The sequence below is a fragment of the Centroberyx gerrardi genome, chromosome 5, assembly GCF_048128805.1.
Source record: "Centroberyx gerrardi isolate f3 chromosome 5, fCenGer3.hap1.cur.20231027, whole genome shotgun sequence".
NCBI lineage: Eukaryota > Metazoa > Chordata > Actinopteri > Beryciformes > Berycidae > Centroberyx > Centroberyx gerrardi.
The window spans coordinates 35068407-35077812 of NC_136001.1; the positions used below are offsets into that span (position 1 = coordinate 35068407).

Consider the following 9406-nt stretch of genomic DNA (forward strand, 5'->3'; position numbering starts at 1 on the left):
AGACACACAACTCTACTATACAGCGATTTATTTCTTTCATATGGACTTTACACCGAGTGTCCGAAACATCGGGAGTGGCTGCTGTCTCCATGAACCAGCCGTGAGGAGGAGGAGAAGGAGATGAAGGGCAGGAGACGCTTTAAAGAAGGACTTTTAATGCTGCATTCATGTCACAAGGAAAAAAAAAGTAGTTACCAGCTTCCTACTAGAAAACACTGTCAACCAGCTGGTAAACACAGCTTGGGAACTCGGAGTTTGTGCTGCGTTCAGGTCGCATCGGATGAAGCGGTAAAACGGGAAGACATCCTGTTGCTACAACTTGGAAGTGTTTATGTGTTTAACTCGTTGGAATGCCCACATCCATAATATATTTTATTTATGAATTTAAATCAACCATAAACAAACTGCAGCAGAGATCATGACAATCATTCAAACAAGGTTGAACACGTGAACACTTCTCACTTCATAGGAACTGTGTGTAATATTTCTGCTTTCCTGAAGCACAATATGACTAGTAAATATCAGCAGGTTGCTGAATGGTAGAGAGTGAAACAAAGTGAACAGAAACACAGCAGCGGGCCGAGGCTGAAGGCTCCTGCCACACCAAGGTCCCTTCAAACATCTGGCAGTTTGTTTTTGCCTCGCTTATCGACAAAAAACACACATCGGAAAATATAATTTGAGACTTTATTACTAACCTGTGGGGTGTTCTGGAAAATTCGGCATGTATATAATCCTCCAAACAGCTGCCCATTTATGCACCAGGGAAGTGAAGTTCACACACAAAATGGCGACTCCTTACCTTCGATATGTTCCAAAACATCACATCACAGACAGCAGGAATCTGATGTCAGGATCCTGATCACAGCAAGACTCCATCAAACAAACAAAAGTAAAACCTGACAGAAGGTTGGTTGTTGTTGATGTGAAACAGTCCAACCTGCCCACCGTGCTGATGATGGTCTTGCTCTACGGAGGGTAAAGTCGTTCTGACGTTCGTTCCCGTGTGACTTGAATGCAGCACAAGTCTGAGACAGCAGAGACTTGGACTGTGGAAGAGGCAGTGTCACTGTTTGGACTATCAGGTAGAATCACTGTGGGGAAGACTGTGGTTTGCTTGATCATTGTGCTGATGAAGCTTATTTGATTGCACTGATTCTCTTGACCGTCTTTTCATCTGTTTTGAACTCACTGGTACCATATTTGTATGTATGGTATCCAGAGGTGAGGACTCGAGTCACATGACTCGGACTCGAGTCACAGTTTTAACTGCTTGAGACTTGATGCATGAAGAGAAGACTTGAGCCTTGACTTGACTTGGGTTCTGGTGACTTGGGACTTGACTCTGACTTGTACTTTGATGACTTGAAAAGGTTTCTAAAGTCTTGACTTGAGATCTTGTGTTTGTGTAAATGACTTAGATTGAAAGTGATGAGATTTGTTCCAGCGGACGACTGAATTTAAATTCTGTTTTCTGAATTTGTATGGAATGATTGAATTTATTGAAGTTGAAACTGATTATAGAAATCAAACTCATGATGCTCTTACCAAGTTTTTATCCTATTAAAACCATATTGCATTGAAAAGTCCTAGATATTTAGTTTTCTTTAAGATATTAAATTGATACTGGACTCTTGATTTGTTCTGACTTGACTTGCTGTTCTACATTTAGACTTGAGACTTGACTTGAGACTTGACTTTAATGACATAGACTTGACTTGGGCTTGACTTGGTAATCTACATTCAGACTTGGGACTTGACTTGTGCCTCAAAACTTGAGACTGACTTGGGACTCGAGCAGAGTTGACTTGGTCACTCCTCTGATGGTATATCTCACTCATTTTTCCTGCACTGATTTTCCCAGCCAGGGGATTTGAACCGGCAGCTCTCTGGTGACGAGCCGGCTTCTCTACTGCTGCCTACAGGAATTTTATTGTTCATTTAATGATTATTTACAGGAGGAGTAATAATTTATTCTTATTTACAATGTCAGTTTGGGATCTTTGTACCTCTAAATTCATTCTATAAATATTATAAATCTAAATACTTTTATGTATTTACCAACCTTTTGTATTTCTGGGACTTGTTCATGATAATTATAACATTATATTTAAATAAAGTTTCCTTTAAGACCAACAAATGTTTCAGTCATATTTATTGATGACACCTGAATAACAGACAGTAAGGCAAAGTTTTTCTTTAATGTTACAAACTCATTTGATGACGACACATTGTCTGACTGCAGTAATAAAACAGTCGATAAGTGCATGCATGACTTTTTCTGTTTTACATTATTCAGAAGGTAATGGAACATAACAGAAGAGACACTGAGTCCCTGAGCTTGTGTGTAAAACTGTCCCCCGTCTGTCCGTCAGACAGCTGGGCGGAGCCATGTTTCACCAAGCTCCTCCCCCACGACTCCTCCAAATCTGTAGCAAACACCTCTTATTCAGTAAGCTGAGTGTTTATCTTGACATTTTGATCTACCTTGTCTTGGAGAAATTCCAGCTGTTCAAGTCCAGCTGTTGCAGCCTTTACTGTCTAACAGACAACAACTAAGCAACTGATTTGTTTGACGCTGCAGATTGCAGTTGTCTCCGAGACATGCGAGGTCAAAATGTCAAGTCACTGGGGAGGAGCTTGGTGAAACATGGCTCCTGCCCAGTTGTCTGAGGCAGTGACGGGGGGCAATTTTACACACATATTCATATGTGCATTTTCACTGAGAGTGCACAACAAAGCCACTAGGGGGCAGCACTGTCATGGTATAAAGCCATAGCCTCCCAATGGGAGAATTAATGCAGTTTAGAATTGCAACAAAATTTGCAAATTCTGCATAAATGTTCTGTCACAATGTGACTCTCTTGTTGTTTTTTTGTTAAAGATCATATTTTGGGGCATTTTGCCTTTATTAGATAGTGTGATTTTTTTTGTGTGTTAGTAAATCAATGAATGATTACGTACAATACATAGGGATTTACACGCCAAAGGGGAAACAAAGTGACAGAAACAACAACAATCATAAACATTATCACCATAAAAGAATGGAATAAAAAAAAAAAATATATATATATATATATATGTATATATATATATACATATATATATTTCTCTGGCCCACCCGAGATTGGAATCCTCGCGCCACAACTGATAGCAGGTTCAATAGAAAGAGAAAAAGGAAAAGGAAGGCTTGCTTGTTAAAAAAGTAAATAAATAAATAAAAATAAGGATTTTAAAGCCATGTTTCAGCTGTTTCCCCAGTTGATCTTCCTGTCTCTTACAAGGCGGCAGCTTATCCACCTTTGTGTTGTCAGTGTGTATGAATGCAGGTAAGTCAGTTACGTTTTACTCTTGAGCATGATTATCTTTTCCTCATCCTATCCGATGATCTGTCTACTGGCTAACACGTTACATTACTTCCAATTTCCTGCAACAGCCTACAGGCTACAAACACAGGCCCCACCAGGGCTTTCTCCTATATGCCAATAAATTGCCTACAACGAAGTCCAGTATTCCTACATTGAACCATAAACACCATTAACACCAAAACATTTTTAGTGAAAACCAATAGATAGGGTAATTTAGCATTTATTTAATTAAATGAGGATGTTGAGTATTTATAGTAGGGGTTATTTAAATAAGGGAACAAAGTATATATAGTTCCCAAGAATTGGGCCTAGCTGAAAAGGAAAGTGTATCTCTCTAATTACATTCAGTTATGCATTAAAGGTTTATTGGCCAAGTATGCAACACATATAAGGAATTTGACTTTGGTTAAAAGCCCCAGATCCCGTTACTTACATTCATACATACATAACACTAACACTTTCCCCCAAGGGTGGACTGGGACAAAAAATTGGCCCTGGCATTTTTGGCCCAGACGGCCCACCACAGTCGGTCGGACACCACCCACCAGTACACCATCCTGTACTGTACTATTCCCCCAAACCACTACAAAGCTGAGTAGTAAGTGCCGTGGACCAGTGGACCAGTACAAGTGGACCAGTACAAGTGGACCAGTGTACTCACTCGCTCCTGACTGACTCCCTGGTGATCAGAGGCGGCCGTGCAGCAGGACACCATCTCCGGTCCAGAAATGTCTGAATTCCCTGACAGAGATGTACAATTTAAACAACACCATACTGGTAATGAGCAAATAGTTGTTTATTCAATTAATGCATGGAGCTGTTCCATCTTATTTCATTTGATACTAACTATTCAGTTCATACAGATTTGAAGTATCCAAATATTGATGATGAATATTGCGTAAGGTTTACACAGTTAATAGATCACCTTTTTGTTTTATATTAATGTTCAGAGAGGAGTAATAGTTAGATCTTTGTATGTGATAGGGCAATTAAATCAATGGTGTGCGTGTTTGGGGAGTTTGACCTTCAGTTCATGAAGGTGAAGGTCAGCAGCACCAAACAATCTGAACTTACTGTAGGTGGAGACCCCACAGATAGTAATAACAGTAATCCATACCATATACTGTATATCCTAATAGTTACCACCATACCTGGCTGAAAATAAACATAGGACAACTTTGTTGCCTGTTGTTGGAAATTAAAACGTTTTTTCCCCCTGTAGGCTAATACATAAGCAGGCATACATTTTAGCACAGTAGAGCTGGTGTTGTATATTATACAGCCTTTTCGCACATTATCAAGGGAACCCTTAGCCTAATAATTTTAATAACATTATGATGATACGATATGGAGCTAGGTCACTCACAGCAACGTAGGCTTAGCCAACGCGATGCTGACAAAATAACGTTAGCTAGTTGACGTTAGAAGAGTCGGCCGAAGTTGAGACTGCATTAGAGAAAACAACTGACTGAGTGACCACCAGCAGTAGGTGACGGTCTCACTTTATGATAGCGTTACGATTATGTTATCTTATCTTATTATCATCGACATTAATTGAATTAATCATCATCATCGTCATCATGGCATGACACACACACTCCCTCCCTGCTCCTCTGCTTGCTCCTCTTTTTTGACCATGAAAAATAAGATAATAATAAAAAGTTCAATTCAATGAACCCTACTACACATCATGTTAATTGTCAGAGAATCATCTTTTTCATTAGATTCAAACTGAACACTATGCTTGAGCATCTCATTCTCTCTACGTGTTTTTGTAGATCTGAGGCTGCATGTATTGCAATGCATATTCTGCAGAAAAATCACAATGTGAAGTGTCAATATTGTGTGTATGTGTGCATTTGTGTATATATGTATGTTTGTGTTGACTCACTTTGTCCGTCCTGCTGGGTGTTCAGGTGCCTTACAGCTCAACGAACAGACCCGCAGAGGCGAGGCGGACGATGGCAAGGTGACCTTCAGCTTCGACAACAAGGTGACCTTCAGCTTCCACAACAAGGTGACCTTCAGCTTCCACAACAGGAAGGACCCCTGCGGCACGGTGGGTGCTCTCCCACACCCGAATCCCTTCCACCGCTCTCCTTAGCTTTTCTTAGCGGTTCTCTCTCATGCCATGCTGTGGTCAGAGGAATACAGAACGCTACAACAGTCAAATAAGTTCAGAATATTGTAGAACTGTAAAAGTCTTTAAGATCAGGAAAAGACAACATTTAAACTATATCACAATATTACAATAACCAAAATCCCAGAGGATCTCTAGTCTGATATCACGATATTGATATCATATCGATATATATCGCCCAGCTAGTGACCAGTTATGACGTAGTGACACTATGCACCAAAGTGCATTAAAACTTGATTCATCTCTCATTCACTTCTGTTGAAAACCATGCAAAGGCCGAGTTAAAAAAATGACTATTCAAGAATGTAATGTTTAATATTTTAATGAGAATGTCCTTTTTTTCAATTCCAGTTTTGGAGAACAGACACCTGTGCGATGCAGTAGGGGGTCCCGTCTAATCGTTCTGGTTTTCTCCTCAGGTTGTTTCCATGGCGACTCGGACCGACCTACAGGCTCTAGACCCGGAGCGAGCCCTGACCGAGAGCCCGGCCCGAATCCCCCAAATGGTTTCCTGTGGGATTTGCTCGGTTATGTTGCTGTGAACACACGCTAGCAAACAAAACTGTAATAACCGGACACCCCTACTGAGCTTCTCCCATCTTTAAATCGGTCCACTCTGGAGTTTCTGGGGTTGGGATGGTAGAAGTGATTCAGTCAAAACAGACACAGAGACAGATATCATATTTTATCCTATCATATCATATCATGTGAGGTTTCTCCAGACTGGGGGAGGGCGACGCTGCACCACCTTTATATATAATAAACTATTATAACTATTATATCTACAGCTTAAAAAAAAACAAAAAAACACTACTGAGTTCATATTAGAGTCACCAAGAGGATAATTTGGTACCTGGAAAGCTGAAATGAGCAGTTTGGCAGTGAAAGTGTTAAAGACTCTCAGTTCGTGATGTGTTGTGTTGCTGACAGACTTTATAAAAACATCTTTTTTTTTTCCCCAGAAACTGAGACAATCAAAAACCATCGGGGTTATCGTCTGTGCAGCCTGAAGTGATGGTGACAGAAACGACAAGTGAGTCAGGGGTAACTTCACCTGACTGTTTTTAGATTTAGATTTTTATTAACTAGCAGCCAATTCTCCAATGTTCCTCCATGATGGAGACAGGAAGCAGATTGGTGATGAAACTGCAAAGCCCCTGTGAGTGGACACAAATTATTTTGGGCTATTTTGTGGGTAAATTTCACTTTTTTTTTTTTTGTCAATTTTTGCTAATTTTGTCATGTCCTTCTTGGGGTCTTTAAACATACATTAACACACTGCAGATAAACCTGTTGACCTTTAGGCTATATAAGCAACAAGCCATGAATTTATATATATATATAAAAAGAATCATACATACAAGGTAATAGAAATTTTGATTAGGAAGATATCCTTCACTGTAACATGACCAAATAACTGGATTTTCCTGGCAGTGACTCTAACAAGTGATGAATGAAGGGTTTTCAGAGGGTTTTATTCTCTAACTTGGTGCTGTGGGTTTCATATTTAACTATCTACTGTACAGCTGTGCAGCCTATAAGCTACTGAATGAAGAAACTAAAACTCTAAAGTAATGACATGAAGGGAAAGTGAGCTTCAGGTATAGATATCCAGTCAGTTTGGACGCTGCATCAACATGTGCATGAATTGATTCCAGTTAAATGTAGATTGTGACTTCAACCGAAACGTAATGGAGCCTAAACTCTGGTCTTATGCTGCTGTGCTGTATCTTTATGTTATCAATAAAAAACAGGAAAGTGGGAACAACGCAAACATGAGTTTTGGGTCATTTATTTGATTCTTTATTTTTTTCTTGAACCTTTCGGCCACTTCCTGACTTTAATTTCACATTTTGGTATCAAATTAGTTTCCCAACGACTTGAAGTCATTGTCATTAACATGGCAGTTACAACAGAAGAGATGTTATATTTGTGTGAGTCAGCTGCCAACCTCTGGCAGCTGTATAGGTAGCAACCATGCTAGCTCCACTAAGAGCGCCACACACACACACACACACACACACACACACACACACACACACACACACACACACACAAAGTGTTGAGGAAACAACGTTGAGAACTTGTTTCCTGCAGAATAGATAAAAACTCAGAAAACCCGACATAAACAACACAAACACAAATGTTTTTTTCTTAAATAAATGTTTTATAGCTCACATTCAAAGTTGTCATAAAGATGTCATATTATAATTCTTAAAAAAATATCCATCCATGCAACAACAATAAAGGAAAACAACAAAAAAAGATACTTTAGGGGTGGTAATATTTATATTTCTATAATATATCTTTTTTCTACAAGAGAAACTCACATCTATGGAGAGCCAGATGACATCACCACAGAGGAGACCAATCACACCTCGTCCCTTTTGATTGACGTGCATTTTCACTGCAAAAAACGACAAGCTCAGCAACTGTTTTAACCCACTGAGACTGATCCAAGCTTATTTCTCAATATTCTAGGTCCAGTTGTCTTAATGCGCTTGCAGATCATTTTGAAATTTCATGATAATTCCACTGATGACACAAGAAAAAAAAAATCTTGTTTGCACTTACACACTCAGGGTGGGAAACTACGGCCCAGCTGCGTCCCGCTGTGCCGAGATTTCATACAAACGTCGGAAATCAGACAAACATTTACCATTTTACAGATTCCCCACTGAAAAATGTTTTATACACGAATGGATCTGAAGAATTTGGAGGGATATAAATTCACATTTTAAGGTAAAACATTTGGCCCACTATGGGAGGGAAAGCCGTCATGTCGCCCCCTGCTGTTTGTGCTCAGAACTGCCCGTCGATATGAATTCAGACGGTTCGTTTCATGTTCCCTGTGAAACTGTTCGTTATCTCTGTGTTTCAAATGATCCGGCGGTATTCAATTGCAATGCTGTAGTTTTCATTGCGATTTTTCCAAAACAGACTACACTGCCACAGTCCACTCCTGATGACATCACTGCCACAGTCCACTCCTGATGACATCACTGCCACAGTCCAGTCACAGCGCAGCAGCAAGGCTGTGGCCGTAGTTCTTTTGTACAAGTATCTGTACTCTGTTATGCCTTCGCAAAAAAATCTTATATTGTTTCATCTCATTCATAGCTGATGTGTTGCAAAATGTCCGATATACGTTCAAGACAGTTCAAGCTGTTATTAATCAATTATTAAAAATCCCCCTATGGGAAAATGAATGGTGATTTTTTTTTTACGCAGTCAGCAGATGGCGTCGGATGACACTATCCCTTCCTATAGCTAGCAACCAGAATCTAGTCAAGGTAGCTATAATAGCTAATAGCTAGTCAGCTAGCTAACTTCCATGCTAAATTAACACAGTCATTGCTGCCTAAAAGTGTTTATCTTAAGTCCTATCCTCATTTGTTTATCTGAAGTCCTCACTTGTCCTCACGTGTTGACGTAATGCTAGCTTTATATTATATGCAAATCTTCCAGGTAGAGTTTTCCACCCAGAGTGCAACATAAATTTGTAAGGGGAATGTGGGAATAAGGTCAATTTACTGTTTTGAATAAACATAACCGGAATCTAGTTACCTCATCGTAAAGACAAGTCTTTTTTTTTTTCGCCAGCAAAATGAGCTGCCAGTGCAGTTGAATGACTCAAAACACCTAAAACCTGATGAGTGAACACGAGATAAACTGACGTGGAAAACTCGTCACTTTCCCTTCTGATGGCGACCGATTCCAGCTCCGTCATTCCTGCCTCTATCTGCTGTCCGTCAACTGGTCACACCGCCGGGTTCAGCCTCACTCCGACAAACCAACCATCGCAAACAGGGAACCAGTACACTGTAAAAAATGTAATTTCATCTTATATTCAGTCTCAGATAAGTGAAAAAGCTTGCCGGGCTAATTCCACTTGTTC

At 39.9% G+C, this 9406-nt stretch overlaps 1 protein-coding gene across 1 annotated transcript in view; it reads left to right on the plus strand.

Moving 5' to 3' along the window:
• LOC139931610 (ADP-ribosylation factor 4-like) overlaps nucleotides 1-17 on the plus strand; it is a 5985-nt gene extending 5968 nt beyond the window's left edge. The window contains exon 6 of the mRNA XM_071925153.2: nucleotides 1-17. This exon is cut by the window's left edge and continues 91 nt beyond it. The gene's annotated coding sequence lies outside the window, so the exon portion shown is untranslated.
• Nucleotides 18-9406: the final 9389 nt, after the last annotated feature.